General features: G+C 48.0%; 1 protein-coding gene across 2 annotated transcripts in view; it reads right to left on the minus strand.

The window, feature by feature from the left end:
- Nucleotides 1–23,114, minus strand: part of FAM120A (family with sequence similarity 120 member A) — a 1,536,407-nt gene that overhangs the window by 1,412,168 nt on the left and 101,125 nt on the right. The gene's annotated exons all lie outside the window — the stretch shown is intronic.

The raw sequence follows: 23,114 nt of genomic DNA on the forward strand, positions 1-23,114 counted from the left end.
GAGAGGCGCAATAATAATGCAACGCAATATGAAAAGAACTTTCATGTACATCTTCGAACGATTTCACTCTGTAGATAGCAATGGCCCAACAATGACGTACAGCATGTTTCCCGGAGTACAATCTGAAGTCTAGCCAAAGAAAACGCGCGATAAAGCACCTATTCAAGTCAAATCTCTTACGCTGCAAAAGGTAGTAAGGTTATAAGTTTTGCAGGCTGGAAAAATATGCTCAAACCATGAAGCAAAGGCGTTAAGTCTATGCTTTAGAGTAAAATATACAGGTGGAGCTGGACGTGGGTTTGATAAGTCTTTACTGGGTTAAATCTTCAGGTAAGTACATAAGGGCAGTTAAGTAAATAACAGGCAGGGAGAGACATCCACCGGCCCCCTCGTCCATTCAGTTCCAGGTCCCAACTGCTTTTCTTGGAACACTCATGCACAGTGGAACATTCATGCACAGTCCAGTCCAAACATTCTACAACACCACTCTGGACATGACTTAAGAATACACACAGAATGGACAGGGAGCAGATCAAAAGCCAGCACATCTTCCCCCTATACATAACCAGACAACAGCAGGATAAGAACACAAGGAGAAGATGCCCAACTGCTCTGAACGAAAAAAAATAATACGACCACACAGGTCAAATCCTCCTCAATACAGCCTCTTACATACCAAGCTACTGCTGAGAGCAATAAATTGCTAACCTCACCATTCCTTACACTAGCTGAAGAACAGTTAAGCACCAAACAAACATGCATCAACTCTGCAGCGGGGCCACCACAGAGGTCAAAAACGGGGAATCAGCCCTCAATCTCCAGGCAAACCTAACCACCAAGTTACACGCCGCAGGACACCCTAATCATCAATCCTCCAACAACAAGGTGTGCACAAACACCTTCCAAACCTAGCACAAATGCCAGGACTAAATTGTGAAGGGTGGCTTAACAGAAAGTGCCTGCAACTCACTCACTCAGCGAGCGGAAGTAACCAACTAAAAATACAGTTTTAAGGGTTAACAGTCTCAAAGGACAAGAATGCAACAGCTCAAATGGAGCACCCATAAGGAATTTCAGAACAAGGTTGAAGTCCCAACCGGGCACCTGGAAAGGGGACGGTGGAAACGCATTAGTGAGCCCTTTCAGAAACTGAGAAATTAAAGGAATTTTGAAATAAGAACACTCCTCAGACGAGCGCTTAAATATGGACAGCGCCGCCAGGTAACCTTTAATGGTATCCACTGGCAGACCCTTGTGGGCTTACAAAAGCAAAAAAGACAGAACCACAGGGATGTCACATGAAAAAGGATCCACATTCTTAACCCTGCACCAGTCGCAGAACTTTCTCCAACGATACAGGGACTTTGTTGCTGGCCGTCTGGCCGAAAGCAACACCTCCATCACATCTTCAGGGAGGTCCCAATCCTTATACCTCAACCTTTCAGAAGGCAAGCGTGAAGGTTGAGGGATCTGACCTCTGGATGGAGAACCTGACCCCCCTCCTGTGAGAGAGCAGATTGTCTTGGTAGGGAAGACGGCGTGGAGGGCAGATGGACAAGTTGAGAAGGTCCAGGTACCACGCTCTACGGGCCCATGGCGGAGCAATGAGGCTCTTCCGGGAACCGAACCTCCGTAACCGCCGCAGCACTTGGGGGATGACAGGGACTGGAGGAAACGCGTACAGCAGTGGGAAGGACCACTCCACCACAAACGCGTCCCCTAATGCTCCTCTTGGAGGAAATTCCCGCAAGCAGAACCTTTTCGCACTTCCGGTTGACACTGGAGGCGAAGAGATCCACTTGTGGGGTCCCCCAAAGGGCAAAAATATCCAGGAGAATCTCCTGAGCCAGCTCCCACTCGTGAGAGAGCGCACTCTGCCTGCTCAGAGCGTCCGCCGTCTCGTTTTCGTCTCCGGCCAGATGAACTGCTGAGATCGAAATTTTGTGCTGGATGGCCCAGAACCAGAGCTGCATCGCCTCCCTGCACAGAGGAAGTGACCCTGCCCCCCCTTTTTTTTTGTTGAGGTAGTGCATGGCCACTGTGGTGTCTGTCAGAATCAGGACATTCTTTCCTCGCACAGTCGGCAGAAAAGCCTTCAGGGCAAGCCTGACGGCCCTCAGCTCCAACAGATTGATATGGAGTCTGGACTCCGACGGAGACCAACGACTGCTGACTGTCAACTCGTTGGCATGAGCTCCCCATCCCGTAAGGGATGCATCCGTCACGATCGTCAACTCCGGCCAGGGTAGCCAAAATGGAGCCCCCCCCCCTCATCAGATTGCCTTCGACGGCCCACCACAGAAGATCCTGGGCGACCAAGTGCGGCACCTGAACGGGGTCCGACATCCTGCCGGAGGACTGTGTCCACTGCATCTTGAAAGCCCATTGCAGAGATCTTATCCGCAACCTGGCCTCTGGCACAAGAAGAATGCAGGATGCCATGAGGCCGAGCAACCTCAAGAACTCTAACGTCGGGAGACTCTGGGCATGTTGAAACTTGTGCACCATCTGCTGAATGTGATGAGCCCTCACCTGGGGAGGGAAACACTGCCCCAGAGACGTGTCGAGCACTGCTCTGATGTACTGGAGCCGCTGTGTTGGCGTCAAATGGGACTTCTTTAAGTTGAGGGAGAAGCCCAGCTTGTGAAGGGAGAGGCAGGTGACTGACAGATGAGCCAGGACTTGTTCGGGAGAGCGCGCCCTGATCAACCAATCGTCCAGGTAGGGAATCCCCACTTTCCTGGGATACGCTGCCACCACCACCATGAGCTTGGTGAAAACTCTAGGGGCGGAGGCCAATCCGAACGGCAGGACCCGAAACTGAAAGGGCGGGTCGCCAACCGCGAACCTCAGGTACTTCTTGTGCTTGGGATGGATCGGCACAGCTGCCTGTCCTAGCCCGGTGCCCCAAACTTTGTCTGCATTTTAGGCTTCCCACTACTTGCCTAACTGTCACATTATTAGCATTTTAGCCTGTGTTCATGGTTGTCTTTTTAGTGATTCTAGCCTATATTACTTATTTCGAACTTAGGTGGCCTATTACCTGTGTTCAGGATTGCTTTTACAGCAATGAAGTGTCAGCGTCCCCCGCCGCCCAGTGTGACTTATTCTGCACCTAGGTGTCGCGTATTACCACCATGCTCCTTAGGGTGATCCTTATACTGTACTACGTACTGCTCATGGCCATCATCCATAAAAACACTCTTGATCTTAGTGTCGACTAACCCCAAATTTGAGTCAGCTGAACTACTATCAGTTAAACTCTCACTAACTCCCAATCAAACAGACACCCTCCACCTTATCTACACGCCCCCAGGCCCTGTACCATCCTTTGTCGGCGAAATATCCACCCTCCTCCTTGACAACACCAAAACCAATTCTCAAATGATCATCCTAGGTGACCTCAATCTGGGACTTTGAGACCCTTGACTGGCTAGCCGGTTCCAATTACAATATCAATATCTTTGACAATACCCCCGGCCTATGGCCCGACGACCACATCATCACCTTACCATTGAAGCTTCCTCACGTGTACCGACACGGATAGCTCCAGCCCTACCCACTAGAAATAAAAAGGGACATAACCAAGTAGAAACTTCTCCCTTTGATACTCCCATCCATCAATGTTGCCACTACAACAATAGTATGCTCACAGCTATAGACTATCGCCCCCATCAAACTCAGGAAGGCTAAACCACGGTTCACACCACAGCTAAGAGTATTCCGTAAAGCTAAACGCTGTGCCGAAAATCGCTGGAAAAGTCATCCCTCTGATGTGCATAAAGACAGCTTCTTCGTGGCATCGCTCACCTACAAAGAAGCCATTATTTCGGCGAAAAAAAAGAGTCCTTTAATAACCGTATCTTGCAAGCTGACTTGAATACTAAGCAACTCTTTAAGATCGTAAAAGAGCTTGAAACTCCAGCCACGCTCCCTGACACCTGCATTAAAGATAGTAAATGGTGTGCCAACATTCAGTCAGCCCCATTAAATAAAAGCTCCATGGTCCGATCCAAAATTAAAGACAAACATGATAGTCTGAAATTGGACAATCGCCCCCTCACCGCTGTATGGGCTCTCTGCTCCGACTCACCTAATGCTAAACCTTTTGCCTTCTCACCGCTTACTGAGGTGGAAAACATCATCTTGAAGATCAAACCTTCCAACTGCCAAGGTGATCCGTGCCCCTCTCCCATCGTTAAGGAATCTGCCCATGACTTGGCCCCATTCATAACGTCCTTTATCAACTCCTCCTTTAAAACAGGTATTGTACCCGACAACCTTAAGGACGCATGGGTGATCCCCATTGCTTAAAAAACATCCTTAGACCCAACCACTATAGACCCATAACCACCATCCCGTTCCTGCTAAAAAATCTTAGACTGTGCAGCTTACCTGCAGATCTTCTAGGCCTCAGACAATCAGCATTTCGCCCCAGACACGGGACTCAGACGGCGCTAATAGATCTTAAAACACAAATAGAAGTCTTGAAGGACAAGGGCAAACTAGCCATATTACTCCTCCTCGACCTCTCTGCGGCATTCGATTTGGTCAACCACCAAATCTTATGCAGGCACCTCCACTCTGCTGCCCACTTCTCTACGTCAGCCATGGCCTGGATCAAATCCTTTCTGAGTAATAGATCTATGCAGGTCTTTTCTCAGTCTGCAGCTGCTGATCCCTCCCCAATTAACTGTGGCGTCCCTCAGGGTTCTTGCGCGTCACCCACACTCTATAATGTCTTTACTAAACCGCTCTTCGATGTACTTGACTATCTGGATGTCTCCTACACAAACTATGCCGACGACACCCAGATACTCATTCCCATCACTGGAGACTACATAGTTGACACCAAGGCCCTGAATGACGTCTACCGGGTCATCCAAGCCTGGATGGCCCAACACCAGCTATGTCTCAATGATCACAAGACGGAACTCCTCATCTTAGGCACCGCGCAATGCCATAGCAAACTTGAGCCATCCTACCAGTCATTTATCATTGATGGCAACACCATCCAAGTCTCGAAAGACACAAAAACTTTAAGTTTTTACCTTGACGCTACCTTATCCTTATCGCGTCAAACAAATGCAGTCAGATCAGCTTCTGCATATACCTGCAAACTCATTGCAGCCTGCAGGCCATTTCTGACTACTCCGAACAGCGTCACACTAGCCAGAACCCTCATTATGGCTAAAATTGACTATGGTAGCGCCCTCTACTTAGTAACTAGCCAAGAGAACCTGAACAAACTACAAATCACCCAGGACAACGCTATTAGAGCTGACATCCCTCGTAACCACCACATCTCTGAATCCAGAACCAACCTAGAGTGGCTACCCGTCAGACAGAGAATTACACTGAAATCACTCACCCTCACGCATAAATGCTTGGCAAACAAGGCCCCCCTTGTACCTCTGAAGTCGGTTATCACGTCACACGTCTATCCGACCTCAAAGAACTGCCCAGACATACTGTTTATCGATCCCTCGGTACAAACTTCAAAAAGCGGGGGGCACAAGTTTCCCTGTCCTTGCCTCCAAGCTTTGGAATGCTCTCGCCTTTTCCATCAGATCTGAGGAATCCTTTAACGCATTCAAGTCCAAAATTAAAGCCTGGCTTTTCAACCAGCATTGAAACATGCTCTCTACACCACAGCCTTTCTAGCATCGTCCCACTCTTCTCACCTGCTGCACATTGGTGTCACTATGTCTCGGGTAGAATATTTGCTCTGTAAATTATGTATATTAATATACCCTTGCATATTATGTATGTACATTCTCCTTTGCTTAAATTCTTATGTATGTATGCTCTGTATGTAACTTTGCACAAGTTGCGCCCTGATGCCCCTGGGCCTAATGGAGCGTGTTACAAATAAAACAAATACAAATGAAAGTAAGCGTCCTTGAGGTCAAGAGACACCAACCAATCCTGAAGTTGAAGGGCCTGGAGGACTTGAGAGAGAGTAACCATCTTGAACTTGTCCTTCCTGAGGAGCTTATTCAAACCATGCAAGTCCATGATGGGTCTGATTCCCCAGTCTTTCTTCGAAATCAAAAAAGGGGAATTCCATCCCTTGTTCCTCTCCGCTACAGGCACCCGTTCTATGGTGCCTTTCTCCAGCAGGGATTGGATTTCCGGCGCAAGGAGCGGATCCGGACTCTTCAAAGAGATTCCCTGGTGGATTGTCGTGAGGCCTCTGCCAGAAAGGAAGAAGGTAGCCGTGGACTATGATCTTCAGAACCCACACATCTGAAGTAATGGCATGCCATTCTACAAGATGCTGCGCCAGCCTTCCCCCAAACAGCAAACCATGGGGCATGGCCTCATGACTGAGCTGAAGCGGCTGTGCCCGAGGGTAAAGAGGCAACTGCCCGAGCGGCCTTGGCACCTCGAGTACCTTGTTTTCCACCTCTGGTACTCCTACGGTGGCCCCTTTGACTTGCAGCTCCTCTCAATCTACCAAAGGATGAGTAATATCGAAAGGAGCCCCCCCCCTCCATTGCTGTCCCCTAGGACGAAAAGGCAGAGGTTGGAGAACTGCAGCGCTCAACGACTTCACTGCAGCTTTGGAGGTCTCCAACCTCTCAAGGCTCTCGTCAGCCTTGCTGCAAAAAAGATGTTCACCATCAAAAGGGCATGTTGAGAAGCCGTGCTTGTACATCAGGAGCAAACCCCGACTTCCGCAACCACGCAAATCTGCGCATTACGGTGCTCGCCACCATGGACCAGCTGACGCAATCTGCCATGTCCAGACCCGACTGAACAGATTCATACATGGCATCCTTGCCATCCTGAACAAGAGCAAGAAAGCCATCGCGTTCCTCCCCTTCGGGAATATGTTCAGCCACCAAAGAGACAATTCCACAGAGTATGAGTGAAATGTGCTAAGGCACACACAGAGTTGGCTGCCTGTAAAGCCATACCCCCTGAAGAAAACACTTTCTTCGCCCAGCCATCAAAACACTTGTCGCCCCCATCAGGAGGGATGGTAGGGTACGACGCCTGTTTTGCCGGGGCCGTAGCCGCCTGCACCACCAAACTCTCCGGAGTGGGGTGCATAGTCAAGTAGCTGGGGTCGCTACTGGCTGGATGGTATTTCTTCGGCAAAGACTTGCTCACTGCCGGGAGACTCTCCGGAGCAGTCCAAGCCACTGCAAGGCCATTTGGAATGGCAGTACCGGATCAGTTGATGGACCTTGGTCAAGGATATCCGTCAGGTCATCCCGCAGAAAAACCACTGGTGGCGCAGACCACCCCAAGTATTCCGTCACCCTCGACATAAGGCGCCGGTATGAGGACTCGGTGTGCGTGCCAGGCTCAGGCCTACCAAACTCAACCTCTGGAGAGATGTCCAGACCACTGGCGTCGTGAAAGGACTGGCGCAGGTCTTCTAGCTGGCTATGCCCAGACAAGAGTTCGTCAGGAACCTCTTCAGGAACCATATCTTCATCAGGATCTTCATCCACCTCAGAGATGTAATCCAGAGTCTGGAATAAATCCCTGGATGAGGGCACAGAAAAAGGCTCAAATACAGGGCTCACTGACTTCTGCAGGGCCTTTCTCTGAGTTTCCATCGGTCTCTGGGGCACCTCCGATAAAGCCTCCTCAAAAGGCATCGATAGAATCGGCGTCGAGCGTGTCGCCAACGGCATCGACACAGGCCTCGAGGGCAGAGCCCAGAGTGTGTCCTTCGACAGCTTGGGCGCCGATGGCGTCGACGGCTTCGTCGGAGACGGAGCCTCGAAAGAGTCCAACGGCTTCGGCGCGAAATGCGCGATATCTTCTTCGAAGACCTCACAGGCTCCGACGGTATCGAGGGCGTCGAGGACCGGGACCCGGAGTGGGCATGGCTAGAGCAATCCACCTTGTCCGACCGGGACCTTGAAGGTGCCCGGTGACATCGATGACCGCTCGAGCCCGAAGGCATGCGAACGATGTCTCTAGCACATTCCCTGCCGGCGTCTTTCGACGGCGCGGACGGAACGGAGCCCTGCGACTGAAAAATCGCCATCATCTCCTTACGAAATGAATCCCATTCTGCAGGAGTGGAATGCTTGTTGGGACAAGAAACCCGCCGACAGGTTGAGTCCTCCGACGAGGAATGCGACTGGTGCTTCCGTGAGTGCCTCGAAGAGGCAGAGGAATGGCGGGACCCACTCCGGACTTACGCCGACGATGCAGATAGTCGCCCCTCGAATCGTCAGTTGAAAGCCCAGTGGATTTCGACTTCCGGGGCTTGGACACCTTACCGACAGAAGGCTTCTTCTTACGCTCCCGCAAGGCCTTCGATGTTAACGACTGGCACTCGTCAATTGTCCGTGGCGTGGTCCTCACCGAGGCACCAGAGGCAGGCGTCGTGCGGGTCCGTTAGCGACATCGTGGAACCGCAGTCCCGACACTTCTTGAAACCCAGACGCGGGGTAGAAGCAGACAAAGACATCATGGAAATCTTCACAAACTAACCGGTTCGAAGAACCCAAAGAATAGAACTCAGAAGAACCGAGGCACGCCAAGATCTACGAAGCAAACACGTTCGCGGAAAAAACGGAACTGAGGCTACGGGCGTCGTGCGTCCTACTTCGAACATCCGGTGACGTTGGCTCGATGGAGGCCCTCGAGGACAGCATATTGACTTCATCGACGCAGAAAATTGTACGAAGCAGCACAGCTGTGGTGATTACCTGTCGTAGATATGGAATAAATCGGAGGACCCAATCCCCTCGAAACACCATCTACATTGGGCAAGTATCTTGCATAAGATTTTTGTGCAGGTAATTCAAACCAATGCGGTTCCCCTCTAGTTGGCGGTGTTCAGTGATAGTCCCGATATTTAAGAAGGGAGATTGTGCGATCGCAGTCAATTATCGTCCAATTGCGTTGCTCGATGCTCTGGGTAACATATTTACAAGATTCATCTTGAGAGATTTTACAAGATGGTGCATTGAACATCAGCAACGTGACCCGTTCCAAACTGGTTTTTATCTCGGGCTTGGGTACCTCAGTGAATCTGTTGAGGTTGACTTCAATAATTTTACATCATGCGAACATCAAGCAGCCTCTTTATTTGGTCTTAGTAGACCAGAAGCGGATTTTGATTCAGTCTATAGACAGATTTTGATTTGAAAATTGATTCATAATGGCTCTCCATCAAACCTCATCTCTCTAATTCAAGATCTGCATCACAGAAATACCATCCGAGTGAAACTTACAGCAGACGGACAATTGTCTGACGGATTGAAACTTTTAGAGGGTTAAGACAGGGCTGCATGTTGGCAGCAGCACTTTTCACCTTTTACATTGCAGACTTGGGTGAAGCACTTAGGAAGTCATCACCGACGCTCCAAGAATGAATAACCAACCAATTTGGTGATCTCAAAAACACCGAAGGGCCTCCAGAGGCAGTTAAATGCCCTAGAAGGCTACACTCAAGCAAACCTTCTTACTATAAATCTACAGAAAACCAAAGTGATGTGTAATATCTTGCGAAAAAATAACCAGGTTACTCAACGTAGTGAGCACCTTACTCCTAGTCCATAGTCCCCTTTCCTCCATACTTATGGGACATCTCTCCGTCCTGTGGGACGGGACCGGAGCACTTTGTAAAAAGCATCCAAAACATTTTTTCTTAAATGTGTCCTTCCTCTCTTTCTTGCGCGGGGCCCGGCACACGGCCGTAACCCCGCCTACCTTGGCTCCGCCCCACCTATCACCCATCAGTCCTTTTCTATCGCCAGGTCAGAGACCTATTAGCAATAACAGAGGAACCTTATTAGAGGGGACGGCGGGCGGGCGTGTGGAGGAAAGGAGACTATGGACTAGGAGTAAGGTGGTCACTACAGTGAGTAACCTGGTTATACTTCCATTTCCCGTCCCCTTTCCTCCATACTTATGGGAGATTCCCAAGCACTCCTAACAGGAACTACGAGTGGATGGAAATACCCCTTACTGAAAGTTTTTTCAGTACAGCCTGACCAAACTGAGCACCAGCTCTTGAGCTCATGTCAAGGCAATAATGCTTACAAAAAGCAGATGGGGAGGCCCAAGTAGCTGCCCTAGCGATGGACTCACAGGGGACATATTTCTGAAAAGCAACCGCGGCTGCCTTGCCTCGCACCAGGTGTGCATGAATACCCTTAGGTTTCAGCCCTTGGATGGTGAAAGACTCTGTAATGCAGGCGGCGATCCACCGGGAAATAGTCGCCTTAAACGCCTGCTTACCTGGAGGGTTGCCAAAAGTCACAAACAGTTGAGAAGAACCCCTAAACTCGGATGTTCTGTCCAGATAGAACTTAAGAGCCCTTCTGATATCGAGACAATGCAGAACCCTTTCTGCCTCTGAGGTAGGGTTCGGAAAAAAGACCAGCAGGGAGATCGACTGATTCAGATGGAATTCAGTTGCCACCTTCAGCAGGAAAGCAGGATTTGTCCGTAGGACTACCTTATCCTTGTGAAAGATCAAAAAGGGATGCTCCACCGACAAGGCCTGGAGCTCACTCACCCGCCTCGCTGACGTAAAGGCAACCAAAAAGGACACTTTTCAGGATAGGTACTTTAGGTCCACCATGGCCATTGCTTCAAAAGGTTTGTGGCACAACGCCGTCCGGACTACATTTAGATCCCATGGAAGGTGTGGACTACGAACTGGAGGGTAGAGGCATGTCAATCCTGCAAAATGCCTAGTAACCACTGGATTACCCAGCGAGTAAGAACATTGGTCCATAGAAAGATAAGCGGAGACCGCTGAAAGGTAAGTTCTGCATGACAGAACGTGAACGCCCGACTCCGCTAGGAAGGATACGAAGGACAGCACCGTGTCAATCGTAGCCCCCCTTGGATACAACTGTTTTTCCAAACACCAATGACAGAACCTGAGCCATTTACTTCTGTATTGGGGTCTAGTTGAGGATTTCCTGGCTGCCTGGATAATATGCATGTTATCCACAGACAAGTTAAGATGTTCTAAAGACTTTAACTCGGGCACCATGCCGCCAAGCTGAGCGATTGTGGGGAGGGGTGCCACATCTGCTGTTCCCACTAATAAAGAAGATCGGGGGTCACTGGTAACCTGATCGGCGAATACACCGACAGGTGTTGAAGTTCTGAGAACCAAAACCTGGCCGGCCGCCACGGGCTATGAGCAGAAGGGAACATTTCACCGAGTTCTTCAGCTTCCAAATTGCTCGATGGACTGGAGGCAGAGGCGGGAAGGCGTAAGCTCTCATGTTGTGCCATGGAATCTCGAGAGCATCCCCCAAAGAGGAGGCTCCCAGCCCCCCTCTAGAGGCATACTGAGGAAGCTTCTTGTTTACCGCCGTAGCGAAGAGGTCCACCTCCGGTGTGCCCCAACGCAAGAAAATCCATGAGAGGACACTCTGCGCCACTCGCATCCATCAGTCTGTCCCCATTACAACAATCCACCAGGCCCTGTAAATCTAGGGACAATATTGTTCCCGCCACCAGTTCGGGAAACACGACAGGTCGGGAAAGAAAAGTCAGACGGAACTCGCCAAAATGCTTTGCCAATCTGGGGAACTGCTTTGAGAAGAACCATAATGCCGTACACAAACAAGTCAGGGTCCACAGTGAGACTGCAATCCACAGCCTCTCCTCCCCGTGAATGCATTATAACCATTGCTCTTATAACACTCACTGATTCATGATTTAGTGACACCTTTGTCAACCATGAAGATGAATTGCTTATTACCTATCTCAGTGTCCACCAACGGTTCCTCATCAGGGTAGACTGTCATGGACAGGACTGGGCATGCAAGAGTTCTCTGTGGACTATCCTGTACCGGCGAACGTGAAGGGGTTGTTTGCCAGCCCATGGTAGGGTAAGACAGTGCCAATCAGCGCCATGTCGGTCATTGGCATGCCACTCCCGTACATGGCATTCTGCTGGGGCATTAATGGTTGTGTTTGTGGGTGTTGCAGCTGGGGGTCATGGTGGTAGTGAAGTGTAGGCCTGGTGTATCTTGTAGGGTATGGAGGTTGGCCTGGGGGTTGGCAGCTGTGTTTGGGGCAAGGGCAGTGGACAGGGGCGGTGGACAGTAGTTGCTATACGGATACGGATATACGGATTGTATCCCACCCCCTCCCTGCTCCTAGACTCCCTTGCAAAAAGGCCCCACTTCCCACAGCATTGTGAGGGACCCATACTTGCTCCCCGGGATCCCATCACTCCCAATCCCCCTATTCCCCCTCTGAACCTGGCCGTCACGCGCTGCTGACCACTTTGCTGCCATTCTGAGTAGGGTTGCTGGGGTCCACCTCCCTACTGTCCCTATCCTCCTGGCCAAAATGCTGCTATTCTAACATCTGGAGGGGTCGGGGTCTGCTCTGCCACCTCTGTTCGCACACTCAATAGCACGGCCACCTCAACTGCTATCTTCGCCAATTTCTTTCACACTAATTTTGCTTCCTCCGTCTGCAGCCGTTGAGCCGTTTTCTTTTCTCGCTCTTTTACAGTGATGTATGATGATAGTTTGTATCTCGGCCCACTCCTTTGCTTCAATGCCCACAATAAATTTCTAGCGCCTTATGAACTTCTTTTGGCAAGCCGCTTTTTAATAACAGTAAAAAAAAAAAAAGAAGGGGGAACTGATCGGTGCCACTAGTCCCCCCCCGTCTCTGCACGCCACATCTCCTGAACCTTAAAAATGTACTGTGCCGGTCCCCCTGGTATACTGCAGGATGTACTGTAGGTCTGGCGTGTCGGTGTAAGTTTGCTACAGCACCTCCCAGACCTGCGCTCTGATGTTATTAAAGGGTGCGTCATCATCTAGTTTTACACCGGGATATCCTGCCTTAACCCACACGTCTCCAGCCTGGACCCGCAGTATTGCTACAATCAAACTTTTCATATCCTCCAGAGCTAAGGGAATCCCTGCTGTTTGTTTTTCGAAGGCATAGATCCACTTCCCAGCCCTGGAAGTAAGGGACGGGTGCATCTTGATCAAATTATTCTTACCCATCTGTGCCCAGGGTACACGGTGCATCCTCCCTATGCCTCTGTGCAAAACCAGCATCTGAGTACATGCGTTTCTTCGTCCTTTCCACCCAACACTTTCCTTTTTCCTTACTACCACCACTCGGCCAAACCTGTTCCTTAACTACGGTCCCTGCAAACATTCAACCCGTGGCATAATCTCTGGCGTCTGCTCATTCCCTTCATCTTCAAACTCATCTATGGTATCCCATCCTTCTTCCCTTAAATTCCTGTCCTTACTCCTGTCCGACCTTACTCCATGCTTCCTGCTCGTCCGTCGCTCGCTCCCTCCTTCTCAATGTGCACACTATGGGGCGGCTTCCAGGCAGGGGCCTGGTGTGACCTTCTTGCTGAATTCGACAGGTCGCCCATGCTAACCAAAGGAAGGGGATTACAGACCCACCTGATCCAATGGACCCTATCAATTTTCTTTTTATTAATGATGCCATGCGTAATTGTACACTGACTCACGAGATACGGCCGACCAAACTCAGCGGGAGATACGGCCGACCAAACTCAGCGATCATGCTACACTTTCCTTAAGAGATAGTGTGTACCTCTAAATCGAAGGCCAAATTAACCTCCAATCCTGTGACCTCCAGGGTAATCACCTGTGCTGGACGGCGGCCAACATCAGAAATGTTAATAGTATTGTGGCCAACAATGACAAACCATTAGAGGAGAAGCTGGAGGCACATGACTGGCAACTCAATCTACTGGTCAGTAAGCACAGCTATGCCCAGGGCAGACACCCGATTTTGAGGGACATATTGGCAAAATGAAATCATCCTGCACGATAGGGTCTGATGGCATGAACAACATGGCCATTAAGTCCAACCCAACTCTTTGGGCTAATCTTTTCTTCTCCGTTTGTCCAGATCTGTGACACAGGAATACTCCTCAAGTCTTGGCTTCATTCAATCTTGGTCCCGGTCCATAAATTGGGCCCCCACCAGTGGGCCCTCACAAGCATCCTTCAAAACTATTGTATGCTTGCAATGCTTGACTGTTCATCGAAAATGTTTGCAAGCATCTTGCTGGCACTCCTGTCTTCCTGGGTAACCGAAAAGGGACTCCTCCAGCTCTCTCAAACAGGGGTTTAGGAATATTATAGTACTTCCCACCCGATCTGGGTTATACAGTCACTTATATCTGACTCTTAGCAATATCCCCTCTACCAACTGTACATATGTTTCGTGGATTATTCCGGGCACTCTATTGTGTCATAGGCAGCTGACTTTGGGCAGAATTTTTTCAATGGGGCATTGACCCCTCACTTCTTTATTTTATCAAATTGCTATATTCGGACACAGAAATATGAATATGGTTATCCCAGGAGGGGGCGCTTTCTGACCCGTATCCTACAAATAGGCTGAAACAGGGTTGCGCTTTAGCACCCTTGTTCAATCTATATGTTGCATACTTCCACAAGCATCTCGATCGGCTCAGAAATAACCACCCTCCCACCTATGGTAATATGAGCCTGCACTGCCTCACATATGCAAATGACAGCGATACTTGCCAGAACACTGATTGGCCTACAACGCTCTCTTGATGCTCTTTCGCTATACACCAAAAGTAATGGCTTTGTTATAAATGCCCATAAAACTAAGATCGTTCTCTTTGGGAAGAAGGTCATACAAAATAAAAACTTCACTTGGCGGGGGGGGTGACTACCCGATAAGAGTGTACTAGAAAGTACAAATACTTGGGCGTCTAGTTACCGAACAACTGTATTGCCACACATCTATCAAATAACATCCAGACCAAAGCCTGGAAGAAGTGGCTGGCACTTAGGATGACCATAAATAAAATTGGGGGAGGCTCTATTGAGGCTATGGCCCGAGTCTACAGGATGACACCCACTATGGATTAGAAAAGTACCCTGAACGGTCCGTTAAGTGGTTAGTGTCATTAGAGGACAAAATACTCTGTTCTCTCTTGGGTTTACCTAGTGCCACCCAAGTGCAGTTTATCAGACTCGAGCTGGGACTTCAATCACTATTGGCCGGCTGGAAAATGGCTGCTTGTAGACTGGGCAAATATTACCTACCCCAAGGAGAATGGCAATCCATTGTTAAGGCTAGTGAAGGTACACCAGGAGACGCGCTCTCACAGATGTTGGTTCATGGAGTTGGATCGCATGGTTAGAAGCCACCTCTTTAAAATAGGGGTGGATAAACCACTGGCCACCTTTATTTATTTCCATCTATCACATTACATGAAAAGAATGAAGGAATGGGACAGAATTCAGTACCTTACCTACCTTTCAGGCAAAGCCAAGTATATGAAATATACCCACCAAGGTAACCTTCTTAACGTACCTTGTAGTTACCTTATTAAGTGCTAATCGCTGCCGCTTATACGATGTATTCTTTAATTGCATGGTGAACAGCTGCCAGTCCTTGTCAACACAGGTGCCTGGACCGGGGGACCAAGGGAGGACTGACTATGCAGGATATGTAATCTAGACATTGAAACTACGTGGCATGTGCTCAACAACTGTAACCTCTTGACCAATCATTATTCTAAAAGCTATGAGAAATTTGGCGATTACAGTTCAGACCAATTTTGGAGTGCCATCTATTGCGCCGAATCCTTGGTCATTACAGCGGCTGCATACCACATTTGGAACCGTATCAAGGACAAGCTTACCTGATTTTCACACCTTTCCACCAATTTTGTACACAGCAGTCATCGCTGATGAACCGATATTGTTTTATACTCCCTCTCCTACCCCCCCCCCCTTTTTAGCAGGGCTTTAAAACATGGATAATCATCTTTTAGCATCACAGGGTCTTATCAGCATGCAACGTCTGTTTTGTTACTCAGTTTTTATTCAGTGAATGTCATGGTTTTATGGCTAGGGTGTTTTTCTTGATTTTATTAATTATGTTATCCGTCGTTAGCTGTTTTTTCTTAGACGTGTTTATGTGTAAAAGGTTGAATTACCAAATGCACAATAAAGAATAAAAAAGAAAAAATGCAGGAAGTGCACATAGAGGAAGGGAGGATGTGTGACAAGGTGGAGAGGAAGAGAGGGAGATGTTGGAAAGGGAGGAAAAGGATAGGAGAGACAAGAGAAGGGAAGAGCGCTGGAGGTTGGAGAGGGAAGAGAGGGAAACCACGAGATAGGCAAGAAAATGAGGAGAGGTTAAGGAGGACAGAGGAAGAAGACTTTAAAGTATCACCAAAGAGGAGCAGGAACTCGCAACCAGGAGCAGAAGAAAAGTGAATGGTATTCAGTGTCATGAGGTGTCCCTGTCACTCGGTTTACTGGGACCCCAGGAAGTGTGTGGCTGCATTGGGGGGGGAGGGGGGACTCCAGGCTTGCACCTCTCTCCACCAAGGTGCATGAATACTTGCTGTTTAATTGGTGGCTCATTCTCTATGCCAATGCCTAGCACCCACTGCCGACCCCAGTATACCCATTCTGGAGTCCTGCTCTCCCTTTTTTTTTGCTTGGGCCATTAGGTGTTGCTTGCCAAAACTATTGCATTAGAGTGTACAGATGGGGAGGAAAGGATTGGCATATGAGGAGGGACACTGAGTCTATAGGTGTTTGGTTATGTGCCCACCAGTTACTGCTGTGGCGGATCAGAAGGAGGATGCAGACTAGAAGCACATTTGCATGGTGTATTTATTAAATAATAATATGAAGGCCGAACTATTCCTATGGGGTATTGCCCACCTTTATGAATAAGTAAGGTGCGTGTCAGTAGTCTGTGAATGTGCTGTCCAAAAGCTAAAGCAAACTGACCCTACCACTAACAAACTAGGGTCAGGAGAATGACAGCCTTCTCCTGATGTGTGCTTCACGCACTTCTTAGTCTTTAGGTTCCTCATTATTATGCAATTTTTAAAATAGGCTTTCGTGACTTTCTTATCAGGGTGTGTAGATCACTCATATCAAATCAATCTTAATGGGCTTTGCATGAGCAGGCGAAGTAGTTTACTTTATGATTCTTGTTTCCTTGACATTTATAGTTGACCTTTTCATGGCCTGGTCTCTCTTGAGGTTGGTTTATCCAAGAGGCTTCATTGGATTTCAGTTGATCGCCTTCTTTCTTTATTATATTCAAGTTTATGTAATGCTGTTTGGACTTTGAGAAGCAAAGGGGTCGATGGAAAATAGGGGGTGGTGGGTTGCTGTACAAACTAACTATCTGTTCTATCTGTTGCTATCTGTTCAAACTAACATCTTACAAATCTACACCAGCGACTGATCTTCAATCCCTACTAGGAATTATAACTGGACATCTTCTCGTGGCACCCTTGGAACATTCATCTGTGGAGTCCCCTTGAGAAAGAACATTGCCAAATATTTCTGCAAAATGTTGTTGAGGTTTGTGGACAAAAGATTGTTTAGGTTTCATATTAAATAATGAAAAATATTTCTGTTCAAGTCTCTGGTTAGAACGTATGTTTAGTTAAGTGATAAAACTGAAGGAAATGATTTTTGACAAAAACATTAATTGTATCATTGTATACATGTAAGATGTTAGTTTGAACAGATAGACGAAATCAGGACACCATCTGGAATTACGGATTGATCCACCTAGATAGTAGTGATCTTTTATTTTGAAATATATTGTTTTGCAAAAACTCTGCCTTTTTGTTCAGAGAAAATGAGGTGTGTACAGGTAATAGATATACCGTATCACCGATAAAATACAACCTGTGGGGACACAGTTTTTTGATTTTTGTTGAACTTTCCCCATTCCCTCACAGAGTAGGGGAATAACCCTCCAGTACAAATACTCCATAGAGAGTTTTAATCCAAACATTCGGAGGACACAGCTACCGCACTTGACAGCCCAAGAAAAGACTCCTGAAAGGAGAAGGCTGCAAATATACAGAACAGCTTGAAACAATTATAAAAGGGCTACTAACCTGTTCGCAAGCAGCAGCCTTAATGGTGGATAGGGCGACTTGCATATTGATAGTCCATCTGAAATAATTCCCCTACGAGAACCAAAGGCGACAGCTGTGAATGCATACGTGTCACTGTGATACCGCCACACCCACGCTCAGTGAGACAAAGTAGTATAAACAGCTCTAACGCGCACTCTTAACTGGCTGTTGGCAGCCCAGGTCCTGCGCTGCAGGGCATAAAGCTTTCCACAGAAAGTAAACAGATCAAGTACGCTAGAACCACTGGAAATCATAGTATGGGTAAAGACAAGCCCAAGAAAACCACCACACAAAAGGAAGATGGAACAATATACAATGTCCACTACAACCCCTCCGCTGGAAAAAGCCAAATCCGGGCATGCACAGAACATTGAAAACAATATCTCTCTCAAGGATGTGATGTATGCCATAGCTGGTTCACGGACCTCTATGGAGAAAAATAATTGACAGCATCAGCAAAGAAGTGTCCCCTTCTACACCATAATGTGCAGAAACTTACCTCCCGCACTGGAGAGGCTGAAACCCGTGCATCGGAAGCAGACGATGGTTTGCGAAATGTGGGTCAACAGATGACCGGTGTAATGGAACGCATTAGAACACTGGAAGAGCGGTTCGAGGAGGGAGAGGGACGATCAAGGCGCAATAATATTCAGATCCTCGGACTGCCAGAAAAAAACGTTAGGACCAAGCATGGAACTATTCCTTGAACAATGGCTATCTGACCTTTTTGCCCGGAAGACCTTCTCAAAATTCTTCTCCATCGAACGAGCTCATCGTGTGCCGACTGGCAGGCCTATACCTGGAGCATCACCACGTACGGTAATCGCTAAAATCCTGAACTGCAGAGATCGAGATGCTGTGCTCCCGATGGCCAGGACCAAAGGTACCATAACATAAAATGGCTCTAAAATCGCGTTCTTCCCAGACTTTACTAGGGAAGTACAAAAGGCACGACAGTCCTTTGAGCCGCTCAAAAAACACCTGCATACGTTAAATGTTAACTATGGCCTGTTCCCTGCACAACTGAAAATATACCAAAATGGTACGACCGTACATTTCACAGATCCCAGAGATGCACGGAACTGGGCAGAAAGTCACCTGGAAGGAAACTGGAGATTGCAGGGGAGGCAAGAAAATAGACGAAACAGACCGCGTCCAGATAGATCGCCCCGTGCACGACCACAGCAACAACCGGAGGAAATGCCTCAAATAGACAATGAATAATGAAGACAGCTGATCTAGCTATCTCAGGAATGAAACTGCTCCGTCACCACAAAATCTGCATTGAGTTATTGAACTATCCTGTATTTACGATGGCTGGCGGCCAGCAGCAAACCACCCTCCAGCTCTTTAAGAGAGAAGTAAGCGACAACTGTCTATCTGCTCCCCCACATTGTCTTAGATGCTGTGTTGACAAAGTCAACGTGAGTTTGTTTATTTGTTAAAAGGTTAAGTTTGATTGGGCAACAGATGCTTCAGTTTGGGATGGAGTATATGGAGGGGGGATTGGGATATGTGTTCCTTTTTACACAGGTTCAATAGCTACACCACATATATGCAAGATGAAGAAATTTACACTACAGCATATAAAATGCGCACCTTTCCCAAGACACACGTCCGCAAACAGCGACACCCACCCTTGCAATGACACCGCCAGCCAGAGCGAACACCAAACATCCAGGATTCCCAACATGGAATGTACAGCTTGGGGTCTGGTATCAAAAGGCGCTTGGTGACTCAATTCACAAACAGACATACACCCGACGTGGTACTTCTTACCGAAACTCACCTAGCAGGCACGACATGTAACCTTTTCAAGAGGACCAACTACCACACAGCAGTGCATGTCGGATTTTCCATGGGTTCTAGAAGGGGGCTAATCTTGATGCACAAGAGACTCCCATATACAATCTCCAGTGTGACCCACGATACGGGAGGGAGGTATGTACATATAAGTGGTACGCAATGGAATCAAACCCTTGCTACGGCGGCGATATATTCTCCGCCAGCACTTATGTCTGCCCTAATAGAAGACATCACGCCTATTCTGACCACTAAATTTGGCAAGGGGGCGACGGCGAGGTTCAGCGCAAGGACCTGTTAGGCTTAAGTGTAGTGAGAAGTGCTGCAGGTAAGTGCAGGGGGCAGGACTTGCCAAGTCTTCCACCAGGTAAGTAGGATTAATTACAGGTTTTGCAAACACACTGCGCACAGACACTAGTTAAGACCACGTTGGTATAGTAGTTTTAATTAACACTAGGGTAGCCTGACACGTTTTTCAAGCACTTGCTCTTCCACTGAGGCTGCAGTGAGGTGTGAATCAGTTGCGAACCATAAGTATGGTAAGTGATTGAAGAATAAGTCTCACGGGCTCCACTGTCACTTGCAGTTGCAACAACAATTATTGAAGTGTTTCCGCGTTGAAGCAGAAGCCTGATCCTCCAGTTCGGATTTGCAGCGGAGACGCTGCTTCAACGCGGAAACACTTCAATAATTGTTGTTGCAACTGCAAGTGACAGTGGAGCCTGTGAGACTTATTCTTCAATCACTTACCATACTTATGGTTCGCAACTGATTCACACCTCACTGCAGCCTCAGTGGAAAAGCAAGTGCTTGAAAAACGTGTCAGGCTATCCTAGTGTTAATTAAAACTACTATACCAACGTGGTCTTAACTAGTGTCTGTGCGCAGTGTGTTTGCAAAACCTGTAATTAATCCTATTCTGACCACTAATGTAGCGGACACCTGGATAATAGGGGAGCACTTCAATGAGGTTATGAATGTCGAAGTGGATCGCTCGCATATAAGAGGGAGAAACCTTGCAATCTACACAAAAAATGTGCTACCTTTGCCTCTGCCCTAGGACTGAGAGATGTGTGGCGGGATCTGCATCCAGATGCATGCGAATACTCGTACCACTCGGGTGCGCATGCTTCCCTCTCAAAACTAGACTATTTCTTTCTGCCTATACTAGATGTTCACAAGACGACTAGCACAGCATTACCCCCCCATACTCCCCACCCCCCGCCGCACTTCGGATCACTCACGCTCCTGATGGATATTGAAACAGAGAAGAGAGGCCCCTACCCCCTCCAAACTGGCACCTCAATTATTATTTGGGATTCCCTGACCTAATAGAAAAAAAAGCAATACCACTTCCACATATTTTGAGCTGAACACAAGATCCGTAGACTAGACAGCCCTGGAATACTCTGGGAAGCATATAAACCGGTCCTTCTTGGGGAGATCCTGGCATGGGCATCAGCACACAAAAAAGCACACCTGAGGGATGTAGAAGAGGCTGAGGGAGAAGTAAGACTCATTGAGACTCAATATGTGTACAACTCTCCAGAGGCAAATAGGGTCCTGATACTTGCACAAAAGAGGCTGCACAACATAATACTAGACTGCACTAAACAGGCACATAGAGCCATGAGAGCAAGATTATATGAGACAGGTGATAAGGCTGGAAAGCTGTTGGCATGGTTAGAGAAGCGGAATGAAGAGCATCATCAGGTTAGGAACATAAAGACCGCAAATGCAGAAATAGTATCAACTGACCGTGGCATTGCAGAGAGCTTTGCGTCCTATTTGAGGAGCTATATAGTGCCCCCAACACTCCCATAAATGCCACCGTACTAGACTAGGTCACTCTTCCCTCACTAGATCCTAACCAGACAACCTTGCTCAAGGAGAATATTACAGAAGACGAACTAACAGCTGCTATCTTGCAACTTCAGACTGGGAAGACCCCGGACCAAACGGTCTCCCGATAGAAGTATGGAAAAACATAGACGGAGACCGCATAGCCCCACACCTGCTTCGTATGTTTATAGACTCGAAGGGACAGGTGATACTCCCATTAGATCTGTGGAAAGCCAGCATAATAGTAATACCGAAAGAGGGTAAACCACCAGATGAATGCAGTCCTTATAGACCGATCTCCCTGATAAACAGCAAGACAAAAATTCTGGCCAAAATTCTCGCCAATAGACTGGAAGGTGTAATCACGTCCCTGATCCATGCGGACCAGTGTGGCTTTATGCCAAGGAGGTCCACGTGGATGAACATCCTTCTAGTGCTAAATGGAGCCTACGGAGCACCGGCCCTGCAAGAATCTCTAGCACGGCTAGCAATTGATTTCAGAAAGGCTTTCGACTCAGTATATTGGGAGGCGCTGTAGGTGATAATGCGGAAAATGGGCTTTGGAGAACTATTTATAGGCTGGGTCCAGCTTCTATATAACTCCCCTGAGGCAGAGGTGAAAGTGAATGGATGGCCCTCACGAGGCTTCAAGCTGGGAAAAGAGACAAGACAAGGAAGTCCCTTATCAGCCATGCTATTTGCATTGATAATCGAACCCCTGGCAATAATGTTAAGAAGCACACAGACATGGTCTGGCTTCCGCTGGGCCCACGACTGGGAAGACAGTCTCCCTGTATGCGGATGACCTACTGATCTATTTAGGTAACCCAGCTATCTCCTGTCCCATAGTCACAGGGATACTGACAAGGTATGGATCTTTCAGCGGCCTGAAGATAAACTGTGGTAAATCAATATTGTTCCCAATTAAAGGGATAGACTGTATACCTCCTGAGGGCTCCCCATATCGAGTTGAACTAGACCGATTCCGATATCTAGGTATCCAAATTACAGCTAAGCTGGAAGACTATGCGACCAGAAACCTATACCCGATAATGAATAGATTCACAGAACATGTTACCACTGGATTGCGTTGCCGCGGACCTTATTAGTAGGGCAGCACTTTTCAAGATGTTGGCTCTCCCTCGTTTTTTTATACATCTTACAGAATGCACCACTACACATTCCCACAACTTAATTCCGTAAAATTGATAGGACACTGCGGAAACTACTGTGGGGAGGTGGACACCCAAGAATAGCTCTACGCACCCTCCAACACTCGGTGTGGGAAGGAGAGGTCGGGCTTCCACATCTACAAGCTTACTACTGGGCGAGCCAGATGGAGGTTATAAATGACATGTTACATGGCAATCTAGAACTACCACACATCCGAGCGGAAGTGGCCGCGAAGTACACAAAGAACATCCCCGCTCGAAAGTCTCTACCATGCCATAAGTCACCCACCTCCTCGCACAATGGCAACCCACACAAAACAGATCTGGGTGGAAACACACAAACACATAGGATGCCCTAATAACTAAAGAACTTACCAGGCATCTTTTCTTCTCGT

The sequence above is a fragment of the Ambystoma mexicanum genome, chromosome 2p, assembly GCF_040938575.1.
Source record: "Ambystoma mexicanum isolate Mex_15411 chromosome 2p, UKY_AmexF1_1, whole genome shotgun sequence".
Lineage (NCBI taxonomy): Eukaryota > Metazoa > Chordata > Amphibia > Caudata > Ambystomatidae > Ambystoma > Ambystoma mexicanum.